The following is a 16934-nucleotide window of genomic DNA, read 5'->3' on the forward strand; positions in this document are numbered from 1 at the left end:
GTGAGCTGCTGTATGGGTGCTGGGAACTAAACCCCTGTCTTCTGCAAGAGCAGCAAGTGCTCTTAACTATCAAGCCATCTCTCCAGTCCAAGGTGTGACTTTTATGTGCACTTGGATCAATTTTAATTCCATTGAATAAATTTCTAAAAACGTGTTTGCTGGATCCTATGGAAAAATTAGCCTTTGCCTTGTATGAAACTGCCAAATTGTCCTCCAAAGTGGCAGTTCCATTTTGCATTCCCAGGAGCAGTGAATGAGCAGCCCCGTGGCTCTGTGTCCTTGCCAACATTTGGCCTTGCTGCAGTCTTGGATTTCAGTCAATCCAGTATGTATGCTGTGCTACTTAATTTGTGTTTTAATTTATAACTCCCTAATGGCATATTTGGGGGGAGCATATGCCTATTCGATCCTTGTATTTTCCCATGCCCACGTTGACAAAAGGTTTGTTCAGACATATTGCTCATTTTTAAACCCCGTACATTGTTTTCTTACTGAGATTTCAGTAGTTTTTTTATAACATGAGGAAGCCCCATGGGAGACTCAGTCATGAATTTACTTATTTAGCAACTTCAGCAGGTACTGGCTGTACATAGGCTCTGCATATGTTTTCTCTTCTACTAACAGAAACTGGAGGTCTTTCTGTCTCCAGATATGTAACACTTTTGACTCCTTTACAAAGGACATGGGTCTGGTGGGGCTTCCTGGAAAGACCGTTAAAATGGGCAGAAAGAACCCTGCTGGCATGGGAATCACTGATCTTTTGCCCTTTGTCTGTCCATTTATCATTTTCCTAAATGTGAGACAATGTCTAGAGGACCCATCTTGTGAAGATGATGGCAAGCATCCCATGACAAGGGACATAATACTAGTGACTCTAAAAAGTCCAAGACATGTGACCCCCTGGAGATGCTGCAGGAGTCCTAGTGCTTGCTCCAGGCTTCTTGTTTAGAGTTGTAGTGAAGCTGAAACACTTTCAGTATGCTGTGGACACGATGCTAACTGCATGCTCAGGCCGACAGTATAAAGTATCACACTGGATGGAAGTGGAGAATAAAGTGAGGTCTTCCCCAGGTAGCTGAGCTCTAGTGAAAGGGTAGTGATGTGGATGCAGCAAATGCCAACACTTCAGAACCGGGCAGTTAGGGATCACGGTGTGTTCACAGTGAGTCCAGAGGCAACTTAGGTAAAGCAAGGGTTACTGAAGAAGGAGAACCGGGGAAAATGTAACTAGCAACCACAAGAAAGACATTCTGGGTATCATATACCTTCAGGGTTTTGAGTTCTTGATCAATGACCCGAATATACACACGGTGGCCATTCCCCTGGGTAAGAGCAGATGAAAAGGAGAAAAGACAATTTTAGTGTGAATGTCAATTTTTCTTTGGGCTGGGCATAAATTTATCACCCCAGTGCCAATGTTTAGACTACAGAGGAACTAAAATCTTGTTTACCTGCATATTCCACATTGCTATGTTATTGAAACTGGGGATAGAGTTTTTAAAATGCTTTGAAAGCAGTGTAGATTTTGTGAATGGTGCATGTTTTTTTCTGCTGTCTTTGTGACGGCGTGAACTCTGCTGAAATCTCTATCAACAGGTATTTACTAGTGGCTAATTGGTCACATGCCTTAAAGTCCTTAAACCTGAATCAGTTTTTCTTGGGCTCTTTATTGGGATTCAATTGGCTCGCTCTCTCTCTCTCTCTCTCTCTCTCTCTCTCTCTCTCTCTCTCTCTCTCTCTCTCTCTCTCTCTGTGTGTGTGTGTGTATAAAACTGTTTCCATTTTGTGATATGAATTGTAAATAAAAACAGAAGGCATGTGTGATATTTCTGTTTGTAAAACTCATTTCCTTTGGAACCTCGGAAAGCATACTGCCTTCTCTGTTATTCCCTTTCTTCCCTGCCTTGTTTATTTTCGCTTCAGTTATCTGACATCACCCGAGACCAGGATAAGTTGATAGTTCAAGACTATCCTATTTAATAGGCAGTGTGGCTTTCCTCATAGGTGGGGGGAGTAGGATTTGGGAATGGGTGAAGAAAGGGAAGAGGAATCTGTAGATGAAAAAGATGGGAGGGTTCTGAACAGATCTGACTGAGCAGGGCTTAATGCCAACTGATGACAGGGCTATAATCCTCTCAGGCTTCGGTGAATGCTCAGCTCTGCACGGTGTCTGAGGACATACAGGTGGGTAACACAACCTGGGTCCGAAGCACTCAAGACACAGGTGAAGGTTAGGCTACAGGTGGTGACTCAAAGGGTCTGCAAGCAGAGGGGTACCCGGGTCTCCTGGTTCCCCCACCTTGGAGGAGGAGGCCTGAGGAGGCACCGCCTCCTCCGCAGCGCCCCGCCCCCGCAGCGCCTACGCGGCCAGCTCCTGACCGCTCACCATTGGCCGCAGCGCTCGCCAATCCAGCCCCCTGGCCGCGAAGGGGGCGTGGCCGCGCGGTGCCGGGCCGGGGGCGGCGTCTGTCGCCGCTGTGCGCTGCGGTGCGGGCGGCGGGACGATGGATCCTGGATCGCGGCGTGGTGAGTGCGGCTGTCGTCCTTCCCAGGCTCCTGGCCGACCTCCGGGGGACGTGGGGCGGGATTCCGGGGGCGCCGCGCTCGGGCTGCGAACCTGCCCTGGTCCCTCCCGGCCGCAGGTGGCGCCGCATCCTCCCTGCGCATCCTTCATCCCGATAGCTCCCGTCCCGCGTGCGGCCTGGCCTGCGCCGGGGTCCTGCGGGCCGCGTGCACCGTGGCTTCGGCTGCTCCCGGCCTGGTCCACGGCGCAGCTTCCTGGACTGAACATCATTCCCACCCTCTGGGTATGGTACTTCCCAGGAAATGCCGGTTTTCCCTCTTGGTTTGGCCTCTCTGCAGTGGAAAGCAGAGTTCTTAATTATTGAGAAACTATGCGATAGGCCTGGGATTAAAGGGAGCCTGTCATCTTCCTAGCTGTTGTTGAGTGGAATAAAAAATTCTTTATCATTTAGGGTTTGGTTTTAATATGGTGATTGCCTTCTAGTAGGGATTTTTTTTTTTTTGAGTTTTCGAAAGCCGAAGGTTAGAAAGGGTCCTTTTTATTTGGCGTCGAAGCTCTTAAATTCAAATGCCTAGCGAGACATGATATTTTGACTTTTAATATTCCGAATCCACGTTTTTGTAAGGGGGAGGGACTGACCATTTGAAATGTTATACATTTTGAAAGTTTGGCTTGTCCAAAAACTGTGAAAATACCTGCTACTCTACAGCAAACCGAGTTTTATATACTTGGCTGGTTTCTCTGTCTCGCCCAGGGCAAATTCTCCTGAGCACCGGCTGCTTTTGTGCATGCTTTACCAAACTTTCCTATTCAAGCAGCGAGACAATGCAGTCAGTGGATCTTTTCAGCCAGTTCTTTCTTCTTCTTGAGAGGCTAAACCAGAGAGAGCAGGTTTGACCTTTCCCAAAGGCAGTTAAAGATCGCATCCTCTCAGCTTCCTTCTCCCAGGGTTCTAACAGTTGCCTTGTAGCGCTCAATTTTCTGAATCTAAAAGATCGTTAGAGTTGATTTTTAAGAAAGTTCTGTTGTTTTAGATGTTCAAAGCTCCCTGGGTTGTAAAGGAGACTTGGCTTGGACTGGTATTTGTGTTGCTTCACTTCCATCAGGGGAAAGGATTTTGTTCTAGAGCCATGCACTAACATCACGTTTGCGCAGCTTTCCAAGGGAAGCTGCTTTAGAGCATTGCCTGACTGGTTTGCTTAAAATTTATAATCTCATTCTTACTGTTGGATACTGGTCATTTCAAAAATCCTGAAAATAAATCCGGAACGAATTTTGCTAGGTGGTTATGTCAACAGGGGTAGCCTCTGCTTCAACTTGGTCATCATCAGTAGGTGTAGACATACTTTACAGTTTTCATAGATACTTATATGTTGACAGGCAATTTTTATTGGTTATTGGGATGCTTGGATGAAAACATCTTCGTTTGATACATATGAAAAGACTTGTCTGTACTATGCTCCACTGGATTCCTGACTCCAGAAATACCCTTTGAAGAAAGTAGGTTGTGCTTTTCCCTTGGGAGCGTGTCTCTAAATTGCTGTACAGACTTCAAATTTCTCACCTTCTCAATTCTTTAAAAGTTAATAAACTGATTTTAAGTGCTTGTTTAAATTCAGTTTTTGTGTGTCCAGTGTACACATGTGTGTATGTGTGCTCATATGTGTATATGTGTACGTGGATCCTCTGTCGATCTTTCACGTTCTTGAGCCACGGTCTCACTAAACTTCAGGCTCTCAGTTTTTCTGCAATCCCCTTGCCCCTGCCTCCCCTTGCTCCCCAGTGATGGGGTTATAGGTGCACAACTATACCTAGCTTTTTACAGGGGTGTTTAAGATCCAAACCTGGGTCCTCAGATATGTGCAACAAACACTTACCCACTGAGCTCCTGGCTTCCCAGAATGAGCACGGTCCTCAGAGCATTATATTGTACTTAGGCATTGTTTCTAACTTACTTTTGGGCATTTGGAACCACGTGTACATTGGGAAAAATATTTAATGTCAACATAGAGATGTATGGAATAAAGTTTCTACCCTCCCCGCCTTGTGTCTGCACTGATACTGTTTCTTCAGGGCTAACTAAACTTAATACTATGGGGTATGTCTTTCCAGATTCTTTAGAAGTTAATTAATTGTTTATGGGTGTTTTGCCTGCATGGATGTCTATGCATTGTGCACATGGAGGCCAGAAAAGAACATAAGGTTCTCTGGAACTGGAGTTATAGATGGTTTTGAGCCCACATGTGGACCCTGTGAACTGAACCTGAGTCTTCTGGAAGAGCAGCAAGTGCTCCTATTCACAGAACCATCTCTCCAGCCCCCAGATTTGAGGTTTTTTTTTAAAGTGGCCTTTCCTATCTAGTTGAGTGCCTACAGTACCAAGAACCACCTTATCCACTGGGAATGCAGAGGTGAGAGATACGAGATTTTCAGATCTCCATACCCTATCCTGACTGACAGTGGGGTGTGGTCAGCATTATGATGGACAAGCTTCATGAATGACTTAATGTATTCATTTACTTCTCTTCAACCTTCAGGATACTTTAGGGTTTGTCATGCATGGTAGGAATATACCGATCAACAGGGCAGATATCTCTGTTGGCTGTAGAAGGAGAGAGCCACTTGGCTGCTTGTTCGTTTCCTGGCTGCCCAGACCCCAGCGGGGGATGGAAATGAACTGGAAGAGGAAGGGCTGGGAGGAGGGAAATTTGAGGAGGTAGAATTGCTAGAACTTCATCAGTGGTTGGGTGGCTGTGTGTGATTCAGGCTGGTTGGATGATAGCTTTTAGGGCAGTACTCGGTTGCCCTTGGTGGTTTGTGACTTGGTTGGCAACCCAGTCACATCTAGGCTTAGACGGGGCAGCCGTGTCTGCTGCTAGTGATGGGGAGATGGTGGGTTACGCTTGTCCAGGCTAAGTCTCAGCTGCTGTGAGACAAGTATTCTGGAGTGTAAGAACAGTGGTAGGTGACATGAGATTTGAGGAACTCTGTGTTTGAAAGATAGGTATGAGGTGTCTGAGAAGCAAGAAGGGTCATGGTGTCCAAGGGAGCCTCTGCCAGCAATGAGACCTAGTGGTGAGAGCCCTAAGGCCGGTGTGCACCAGGGTTCACAGTGGGTGGAAATCTAGAGTGTAGACTGCCTTGTTCTAGGACTTTGGTGGTAACAGTAAAGGGTAGATGCAGGGAGTGGGGGTGAAGGGCGGCCTTGTTGATTTTGGCTTTACCTGGAAGGCTCTGAGTTAGTATAAAGAACTTGGATGGGAGGTATTGGAGAAAGGTCTCTCTTCATAGAGACTTCAAGGTAACTGTTGGCTTTGGCCTAGGGGTGCCGTAGTCTCCCTAGTGGTCTCCCAAACCTTTTTGCTTTGGATTAAGAAATGAAAGGAAGAGAGAGGAGCCAGTCAGTGTAGTTGAGCTCCTAAAACTCCGGGAAGAGAGAAGAGTAGAAATTCTTTCTTCCAGATGGGCACTAGAGATGGGTGTCTGGTACAGGATATTTTTTTTTCCTTCTTTCTCAAGACATGGAGTTTTAAGAATAGGGTAGTTCTTATTCGAATGGATTCCAGCTTGGGCTAGTCTGTCTTTGGGTTCCCTGTGAGGTCATGTTGTCCTCAAATGGGGGAGTATCCCCCCTTATTTTCCTGCGGTCTTTTTCTTTGATGAATGAGTACTCTCTCTGAGTTAGGTTTTGCACTTGCCTCAAGGCTGGCTGTTTGGTCAGAGCCCGTGCTCCTAGGCTGGCAGACAGTCCTAGGTAGAAACTTCTCCACGTTCACATTTCAGTCGCTTCTTCCTTCGCTTTTCCCTGGACCCATGCCCGCTCTTGGAGGTTACCACTTGGTTTCGTTTTTTTTCTTTTCTTCTATTTTTGTCTTTTTTTTCATCCTGAGGATGCTTTTAAATAACTTTTTATTTCAATTTTAGATGCTCCAAATATCCTAGGGTACACTCTCATCTTCCAGCTCAAGCTTTTACGCCTTGGTTCTGCTCTTAGCATCTGGGATGATTTTCAGCTTTGTGTTTTACCTTTCCCGGGTGGTATAAACAATTAGTACAAACAATGAAACCTATGCCCTGGCCATGCTAGGTATGCCATCCACCACCGAGGCCTCTTAAAGGTTTCTTATTTTGAGATAGGTTTCACTGAGTGACCCAGGCTACTCGAGTGAATCCTAGGATTCTCTTGCCTCACTCTCTTGGATAGCTGAGATAAATAGCTGCAATTACTAGCCTATATCACCAGGCCTAGACCTCACTTTCTATTTTTTTGACACTTTTCCTGGAACATGTTTTTAGGGTCCTCTCTACCATCAGATTAGTGGAGCCAAATAAATCCTGAATAAATGCTGAAATTGGTCAAAAGTGGTTTTCTGTCGTATTACATATTTTAGAAATAAATATAACTGTGAGTAAATATGTATTATATGTAGACTCTTTTACCATGTAATTTTACATTTATTTATTATATATATTTATACGTATATATTGACTCTTTTGCCATGTAATTGTACAGTTTCCTTTCTTTTCAGTGTGCTCGTCATTTTAGTCTGTTAGGGTAACAAATGCCTGCAAACTTATAACAAAGTGAATAAGGTTTGTTTTGATTCAGTGTTTTAGGCTGTGATTCATTGGCTCTCTTTTGCCTTTAGGCATATGACAAGATGTCACATCATGATATAAGCGACTCAGTGCTTCAAGGCCAGAGTAAGTGTGGGAAGAGGAAACCGAGGTCCTTTAGTACCATAGCCCCGGTGCCTTGAAACTTCCCACCAGGCCTCGCTCTCATCTTACCATCTCCCATCACATTTCCCTCGCAGTCAGAACTTTAAACCAGACCGTGGAGTGCTGACATCTCAACGTTAGCAGTCAATCCTCATGTTTGGATGCCCGTGTCGTAGGTACCACTGTAGTGAACCAGTTGCTTGACGTGATCAAGTTCCTGTTTAAGTATCCTTCTTCTGGAGTGCCCAGGATCAGAAGTGCTTTGGATGCTGGAAGTTTCCGCATAAACATAATGAAGTATCATGGGTATGGGATCCATGTACAAACACAGAATTCACGAGTGTTTTGTGTATATCATACATATGGGCTCAAGTTAATCTTGCACAACATTTATAATATATTTTTGCATAAAATATTTTGTGGTGGGGATTTTTCTATTTGTGTCATATGTCAGAGCTTATGAAGTTTCGGTTTTTAAATTTTTATTTTGTTATGTGTGTGTGTGTTTGTGTCTGTGTGCCTGTGTGTGCCTTGACATGTGTGTGGTCAAAGGTCACATTTCAGGAGTCGGTCTTTTCCTTCGAACATGGAGTCAGACAGCAAGAGCTTTTACCCACTGAGCCATCCTGTTAGCTTTGGTCTTTGGATTAGAAGTTACACTGGTTAGTGTTTGTCATCTTGTCGAGTCACCTGAGAAAAGGGGACCTTAACTGAGGACTTGTCTCTGTCAGGTTGGCCCATGGGAGTGTCTGTGGGACATTTTCTTGACTAATGGTTGATGTGGTAGAGCCCAGCCTCCTGTGGGTGGTGTCACCACTAGGCTGGTGGTCTGGGGTCCTATAGTCTGAGAAAGCTGTGGAGAGCAAGCCAGTGAGCAGTGCTCCTCTGTGGCCCCCGCCTATGCGCCTGCCTCAGGTTCTTGCCGTGACTTCCCCCCATGATAGGCTCTGATCAGGATGGGTAAGTCAAATAAATCCTTTTCTCCCATAGCTGCTTTTGGCCATGGTGTTTCTCACAGCTATAGGAAGCAAACAGGACAGTAGTGTTCAGTCCACTCAGAGAAACTGTTTTCTCCTGGTAAATCACGATTATTTTATAGATTGCCTTTCTCGTTTATTTGTTTTAAACTACCGCTATGTGATTCTTAGTTAGAGTACAGGTTCTAAGTTGTGCCTCTGGGCCTGGACCTGTGCTAGATGGAGCTATGTGATAGTTTAAATTGCCCAAAAGAATATAAGACTACAAGGAACATCCTACTTTAAGAGTTAATATCATGAGCTGGGCCGCGATGGCGTGCACCTTTAATCCCAGCACTCAGGAGGCAGAGGCAGGTGGGTCTCTGTGAGTTCTAGGCCAGCCTGGTCTACAGAGAGAGTTCCAGAATAGTCAGGGCTACACAGAGAAACACTGTTTCCGAGAGAGAGAGAGAGAGAGAGAGAGAGAGAGAGAGAGAGAGAGAGAGAGATTAATATAAATGGACAGAAACAGCTCTCAGTTATACTTTAAGCTATTTTTACTTTAAAGATCTCATAATAACTATTCCTTTAGTAAGAGATGTACTTAAAATATTTTTATTATTATATTCACTATATTCACCCTCTGTTTCTGTTTCTCTCTCTTTCTCTCCCTTTCTCTGTCTCTGTCTCCGTTCTGCCCTCCCCTCCCCTCCCCTCCCCTCCCCTCCACTCCCCTCCCCCACTTTAGATCAGAGGACAACTTGGAGAAGTTCTTTTTACCTTATGGGTCCTGGGAATTGAATGCAGTTCCTCAGGCTTGGTAGCAAGTTCCTTTACCCATCCAGCTAGCTTACTGCCCCTGAGAGATGAACTTTTATACCCAGAAGCCCTTTCCTCACTGCTGAGCCTTCCTGCTTTTCTGAGTTGGAACTCAGTGTCTTCTGTTTTTCCTTTTTATCTACCATTTTCTTCTACTTTTCTGACCCCTTCACTTAAAAACAAAACAAAGAACGATAACAAGATCCTGGCTTTCTTTCTTCCTTTAAGCTCTCACACAACTGTCCTCCAATTTCCTTCTGTGTCGGCTGTAAAATTCTTCCGTCCTTGAGACTGCCAACCTGAAGAAGGGACCCTGCGTTCCCACATCAGCAATGTGGGGTTCTGGAGGTGGCTGCTGGGACTTCCAGGATTTTGTGTCTCTGAACAGAAAGGGGAAATGGACAGAGGCCCGTGTCTGATACTTAAAAAGCCTGGATGTATTAAGCAAGGATACGGTAGGAAGCAGATCTGAGCAGGGAGAGGCTCCTGGGAGAGGTGCCCCAAAGGTCCAGGTGGTTGTCTTGCACCTTGTCATGTGTGTGGAGTCGGTTACTCACTGGCCTTGTTGGGTCAAGTGCCCCTCTTCCTCTTTGCCAGCAGGGTTTTTTTCTTGGATGCTAATTTTGCAGTCCTTGTGTGAGGCCTGGGCTTCACTCTTGGATCTACTCCCCAGCCTCAATAGTACGACCAAACCTGGCTCTTTGATTTTTAACACAGAACTAGAAATTGCTGAAGTCCCCCAATTCCCCAGTCACTGGGCAACTGGTTTTAATTATACAATGCCACATCGTTTCTCAAGGCTACACTGCAGTTGAATCATTCTTTGAAATATTCTGACTAGTAACTGTTACTTATTTTTCAAAGTTGACATCACAGTTTATAGCAGCTTCAAGGTTTGTCAGGGATAATGATAAATTCATACCTGAGCTGTACTCACAATTTTCACAACTTCTCTGCTGTTTGTGCCTTACATAAGCTCTATACTTCCTTAAAACAAAACAAACATACAAAGAATCACAAAATTCGAGGCCAGCCTGGTCTACAAGAGCTAGTTCCAGGACAGGAACCAAAAGCTACGGAGAAACCCTGTTTCAAAAATAAAAAAAAAATCACAAAAGCGTCAAATCTCGAAGAATTGTAGAAGGCTTCCATGCTGTTATAGTTAGCTTCAGCTGTCAACTTTACACAACCAAGTGCCACTTTGGAAGAGGGAGCCTCAGTTGAGGAATTGGCTTCATGAGATTGGCCTGTGACCTGTAGGGCATTTTCTGATTGCTAATTAATACAGGAGGGCCCAGCCCACTGTGGGCAGTGCCATCCCTAGGCAGTAAGGCCTAGGCTGTTTAAGAAAGGTAGCTGAACATGAGCCTGGGACCAAACCTGTAGTAGGAGGCTGCTAGTTAGTTCCTGGCTGCTAAGCCCTAAAATGACCGCACAGAGACTATATTATTTGCAATACTGCTGGCCAATAGCTTAAGTGTATTTCTGGCTAACTCTTATATCCTAAACTAGCCCATCTCCATTAATCTGTATATTGCCATACCAGGTAAAGTTCCAGCATCTGTCTCCGGCAGGGCTACATGGCTTCTCTTGACTCCACCTTCTTTCTCCCAGCAATCAGTTTAGTTTTCCCCGCCTACCTAAGTTCTGTCTTCTGCAGGCCTAAGACAGTTTTCTTATTAATCAATGGAATTCACAACATACAGAGAGGAATCCCACATCACCTCCCCTTTTCTGTTTAGATAAAAAGGAAGGTTTTAACTTTAACGTAGTAAAATTACATAAAACAGTTATCAAGCAAGAATTACAGCTACACTATTTATATTTATTTTATCTTTCATCACAACTAAGGAAAACTATAACTTTATATTCTTCAACTCCATCAAAGACTCCAGAAGGATATAATAGTACTTAAGTAAACAGGAAGGGCATTGTAAGGTACTTCCAGAACTCTAGAATTGACAGAGACATCTCGCTGTCTGGATAGTCACCCAAAGTTCTTCCCTACTGTTGGGGCATCCATCTTCAGCCTAAAGGCCCATACTATCCAGAAGACTTTTCCATGAAGAAGAAAATTTGAAAGACAGTTCCACCTATATTGGCAGCTTGTCAGTCACTTTCTTCTGTGTCCTGCGGAATGTCTTTCAGACTCTTTCTTGAAACAGGAATCCTGAAGGATCGTCTCACCTTTAGGAAAGTTCAGCAGTCATTTCTCTGTGGGTCCTGCATGTCCAGTTCATACAGCATAGCATCAAGAAGTTCAGGCAAGGGCTGGAGAGATGGCTCAGAGGTTAAGAGCACTGGCTGCTCTTCCAGAGGTCCTGAGTTCAATTCCCAGCAACCACATGGTGGCTCATAACTATCTGTACTGAGATCTGGCGCCCTCCTCTGGCATGCAAGTATATATTGAGGCAGAATGTTGTATACATAATAAATAAATCTAAAAAAAAAGAAAAAAAACCTTTAAAAAAAAAAGAAGTTCAGGCAAGAGCAGTTTCTTTCCCAAATCGCTAATCAATGCCATAAGGAGCCTCTTTGGTGCCCATCTTCCTCTTGAAGTAATTGGTGCTGCCAGGAGCAGATGTGTCTCATGTTATGAAAAGTCCTAAGTTTTTAAACATTTTAAATGCCATATTCTGAAGATCTCTGAAAGATTTTGAGAATCCCTATCTAACTGAAATATATCTCAATATATCTAAAAAAAATCCTAACATGACTACAAGCTTGACTATTAATGATGCTTATCTATCTTAATTATACATTACATTTTTAAATGAACTGTATAATCATAATACCTTAATCAAGAGCAGAAATATATATCAATAGACCAAAATCGGTGCCAATGCAAATTATTCACATGTATATCACAAATCAGTGAGCACCATAGCATTCTTCCTTGGCCTTTGCTTTAGTCCTTCCTCACGTTCTTCCCTCAGCTTTCCTCAGTGATGGGCTGTAATCTGTAAACCGAATAAACCTCCTCCCCAATTTGCTTTTGGTCAGGCATTTATTACAACAGCGGAAAGCCAGCTGGGACAGGCAATAAAATGGTTAGGACAGGCACACAGCTGCCACACTGTCAGTCTATTTATTATTAACTCTGTTTTGCCAGTACGCACTTGGAAGTTTATGGCTTTACTGTTTTGCTCTTTGATATCTAATGACTGTCAGAGTTAATTTAGACCCAGCATCTTATTCTGCATTTTTATATACTCAGGGTGCTTTCTCTTTTTGTACAAAGAATTTAGGTCTGCTTGTGGGTAAATGAAAGTTGCTAGTTGTGTTTAAGTGGGTGTGTTTATTGTCTGAGACGCTTGTGGTTTTATTGGCCATAGCCGGTGGAGGCTTCTTGCTTGTCTTCCATTAAGTGAAGATCTGAGTTAAATCACAGGAAGTACCCATAACAATAAAGAGCTAAATGTGATTTCTGAGGATCATTAATCTATGGGGACCGAGAGTGAAACACTATGACCCGTCCCTCTGGTATGGTTAAGTCTCCATGGCCAGAATTTTAAATGGCAGAGCTAACAGCTTCAGTAACTGCAAGATTTCAGTGACTCGGCCAGAGAAATCTGTATGTTTGGAGGCTTCTGTCTCCGGCACAGCTGGCATCCCTGGTGGACTTCTGCATGGCTGCCCTGGTAGGCAGCCTCTTTTCACCTTGCATCATGCTTTCTGCAGGAGCTGGGGTCCTGGGTGGTTTAGCTGGTAGCTAGGGAGAAAATAAGAGCCAGTCTCAAACTGCTGGCTGTGCTAGGGCTCAACCTCATTTGTCCTGATTTAGTAGGCTGGAAAATGTGGTGTAGCTAGGAACCCCCACAGAAGAGACGATGTCAGTCAGCCCAGGGCTAAGAGTGGTAGTTTGTATCCTTAGTGAGGGCACCCAAACTCAGCTCTGTGCTGTAGTTTGACTATGCATAAAGAGCACTCCAGTTTCCTTAATAAATCCTTGATTTCACATCGCATATCCTTCAAGCTGCCATTCAGAAATATAGTTTAAATGGAGTGTGTGTGTGTGTGTGTGTAAGACGGCTGTAGGATTTGTGTGACTGTTTCTCAGCATGAGGGCAGGGCACAGTATTTTGTGCTGTATAGTAAAGATTTAGAGACCAAAGAGGGTTGCTTCATTTATCTGGAGTGTTCTGCTTCCTGTGTGCTGCAGCAGAGGTTGGTGCGCCCATTTGTTTTCTGTTTTTTGTCAACTTGACACAAGCTAAAGTTATCTGGGAAGACTGAACCTCAACTGAAAAATTGCCTCTTTCAGATTGGCCTGTAGGTTGTAGGTCATTTTCTTGATTAATGACTGATGTAGGATGACCCAGTCTGCTGTGGGCCGGGCCACCCCTAGCCAGGCAGGCCTGGGTGCCAGGCTGAGCAAGCCATGGGGGAGCAATCAAGTCAGCAGTGTTCCTCCAAGGCTTCTGCTTCACTGTCTGCCTCCAGGTTTCTTTCCTGGCTTCCTTTAATGGATGATGTTTGAGAGTGTAAGGGAAATAAACCATTTCCTCCCTGAGTTGCTTTTGGTCAGAATGTTTTATCACATCATCAGAACGTGAGCTAGGACAGTTGGCAAGCTGCATCCTGGGAGCCAAGCCCGACTTGTTACCTCATATTGTAGGATTACAGCCATACCATTTCTGTGTGGTGTAGCTGGTGAGGGTGGACCGGATGTCTGTGGTGGCAATGGCAAGTGTGCAAGCTGCAAAGAATGGAATATTTAGTGTGTGACATTTTACAGCCAAAACACTTGCCCCCAGTTTCAGAGGATCAGCTTAGTACTGTTCTTATGGGATCTGTACTCTGTACTCTGTCGCCGGTGAGAGAGAACTTCTGACGTTCCTGGAAGGACTGATTGTACACGGGTATTTCACCCAACCCAGGCTCTCGACTGGATTGTGAGGGCCTCTGCTAGAGTCCAGGCAGTTTGACTTTTAGATCAGGTGGCCATGGCAGCGGTGGCTGTCTGTCCTGTGAGCAGGAATGATTCTGAGCCCTTTCTCAGCTCAGAAGGACAGCTTGTGGGCACTGAAGAGGGGAGTGACATTTGCCTTTTTTTTTTTTTTTTGCAGAGCAGGGCCATGGTAATTTTAATGTGGGGAAAATAGTTTCCCTGAGCTATAAAAAGTCAGTAATCTGTCGAGAGTGTCTTGTGGAGAGCTGCTGTCTTCATGTGTACCCAGCAATATGAAGTAGTTGCAAAATGTACCTCTGTGTAATTAAACAAATTGCTGTGCTCCCCAGAGTTATGGATATGACCCAATTAAACTTGGGATGATGCCTAAAGAAATTACTTTATTTTCCAGGCACGTGACATTAAGCCATTTTGGGTAATGATAAGTTGAAAAAAATGTGATTTTTAAAAAATAATTGTGGGGGAGGTAATTTACTTTTCTATTCTCCATAACAGAGTGTCTATATAATTAGAAATATTTCTAGTTTTGATAGATTAGGTTTAAAATGAAACCTAAAGCCACAACTTGTAGGATTTTTTTTAATAAACACATTTTCTGCAGCAGCTGGAACTAAATTTCATAAGGATTTGAATGACACAATTAATACATTTCTCTGACATGCCCAGATGTTGCTCCTAAAAGCTATGAACACACATTCTTTAAAGTTCACACAGACATTTACACAAGCTCCCAGCTCATTGAGGCAAGGAAAATCCCAGCAGGTGCTAGAGGATTCAAACGAAGAAGAATGCTGTTCTTCAAATTATACAGAAGCCAATAGCCAAATGTGTCCAGAAAATGATTCCCTAAGTCAACCATGGTCAGAGAAGATGTTATAATAGGAATGATCACATTTTAGAAATATTTTGATTAGAATCCATATGAAAATACTCTATGTAAGGACTTGAGATGCAGATAAAGTTGTACTCAGAGTAACATTCTTAGCCATAAATGCATGCATTAGGAAAGTACATGTGAATGCAGGTTCCTGTGAAGGCCAGGACTCCTCTGGAGTTAGAATTAGAGTGATGTGATCCACCCAGTGTGAGTGCTGGGAACCTATCCGAGGCCCTCTGGAAGATCAGTATACACTCTTTAACCACTGAACTTATCTCTCCTGCCTCAAGAGATTTTTGTTGTTGTTGTGATTGTGAGTGGGTGTTGAAGTCTATCAAAAAGTTTCACCCTCTCTGGAGGTAACAATATAATTCTTCTCTTGCTGTTTATTAGTTTGGTGAATTATCTTGCCACAGTTGCCAATAGTGAAACATTGTTACATTCCTGGTATGACCCCTTGATGGTGTTTCTTCAATCTTTCTGTTTCCTATGTGTTATTTGGTCATGTGAGTCATTAGCTTTTCCTTCATTGGAAGCATGTCAGACTTTCAGTCTTTAAGTAGTCATTATCTATGTCAGTAGTTTTGTTATGAGTTTTATTTTATCTGATATTATTAAAACATAATATTTCCATTTGCCTAATAATTTTTGTCTGTTCTTCAACCTTTTGAGTATGCATTTGAACCTCCTATAAATGCATAATTATTCTGCATTTCAAACATGACTCATATAACCAAAATAGTTACATTTTGCTCTAAACAATTTGAAAAGTATTTTTCATTCAATAGGCAAGTTAGGATCATTTACATTAATTGCTATATAATAGCTATGTTTGTTTTCAGTTCTGTCACCATTAGAATTATGTCTATATTTCAGTTCACGTTATTTACTTATTCATTGTTAGATTTGTTTCATTGATTAAATTCTTTGGATGTCAGGAAAGACTTTCTTGTTCTTTGAAATAGCAACTTCAGGAGCACCTTAATGTCTTGCTCATTTTAGCCTGCCTGTTTTGACTAGCATTCTTTTCTTCTTGCCTATTACCCACATCATCATAGTGACCTCACTGTGTTCTCCTCTCTCTCCCCTTACCTCTCAATATCTTGGTAGTATTCTACATATTTAAAGCATAGAAGGTTTAGCTGTCATTAATTAATGTATTTTTATTTCATATATATGAGTGTTTGCCTCCATGTATGTATGTACATAACCTGCATGCACTCAGTACCTGTGGAGGCCATAAGAGGGCACTGAATCCCCTTGAGCTGGATTGTGGAGTTTTGGGCTGCCATGTTGGTTCTGGGAAGCCAACCTGGGTTCCCTGGAAGAGCAACAGTGCTCTTAACCACTGAGCCTTCTCTTTTGCCTCATGCCCCAGTCTTGTTTCTCCTTTATGCTACAACTCAATATACAAAGTGTCCACTTCTCCACTCTCCTTTTCCTCTGGTTGCTTGAGTAACCTCTCAGTCTGAGAGACTTCCGGTTCTGATGCGCCTTTTGAAGAGAATGAGCCATCTCTTGCTCATGATCTCTCTAGGATGGTTTTAGTTGTGTACCATGTGGGGGATAACTGAGAACTTATTATTGAGATAACCAGCTGTGAATGTGGCCCAAGTGATGAGCCTGGGTTTTAGAAGCGTGGGTGGAACCCTCAGGAGGGATAGTCTGTAAGTTCTCTGAGTCTGCTTGTTCACATGTATGTGTGTCTGTACTTAAATGGCCTTGATACTGGAAGGAAGCTCAATTGCCTATCTTTAGTTTCATTTATTTTCCTTAATTTTATTTTTTTAAAATGATTTTCTACTTCCGTATTGCTTTTGTTTGTTAAATCTGATGCAGACATTCGTTCTCCACCCTTTCATCTGTTTCTCTGTAGCCCCGAGAACATTTCCTGTGCTCTTCAAATGTAGCATACTAGATTTAGAATTTTTTTAAGTATTTTTTCAAGACAGGGTTTCTCTGTTTAACCCTTACTGTCCTGAAACTCACTCTGTAGACCAGTCTGGCCTTGAGCTCTCAGAGATCTTCCTGTCTCTGCCTCCCAAGTGCTGGGATTAAAGTTGTATGCCACCACCGGCCGGCTTAGATTTAGATTTAATAGTTTATCAGGGCATACTTTAAAGT

General features: G+C 43.4%; 1 protein-coding gene across 8 annotated transcripts in view; it reads left to right on the plus strand.

Annotated features, from left to right (window-relative positions):
• Positions 1 to 2429: 2429 nt before the first annotated feature.
• Wasf3 (WASP family member 3) overlaps positions 2430 to 16934 on the plus strand; it is a 91095-nt gene continuing 76590 nt past the window's right edge. The window contains exons 1-2 of one of the 8 annotated variants that reach the window (XM_075972483.1): positions 2453 to 2526; positions 7174 to 7422. The gene's annotated coding sequence lies outside the window, so the exon portion shown is untranslated. Of the gene's footprint in view, positions 2527 to 2672; positions 2808 to 7173; positions 7553 to 16934 lie in introns of those variants that run through there. The other 7 variants (XM_075972472.1, XM_075972504.1, XM_075972462.1 and 4 more) reach the window with 7 other exon arrangements.

This window comes from Microtus pennsylvanicus, chromosome 1, assembly GCF_037038515.1.
Source record: "Microtus pennsylvanicus isolate mMicPen1 chromosome 1, mMicPen1.hap1, whole genome shotgun sequence".
Classification (NCBI taxonomy): Eukaryota; Metazoa; Chordata; class Mammalia; order Rodentia; family Cricetidae; genus Microtus; species Microtus pennsylvanicus.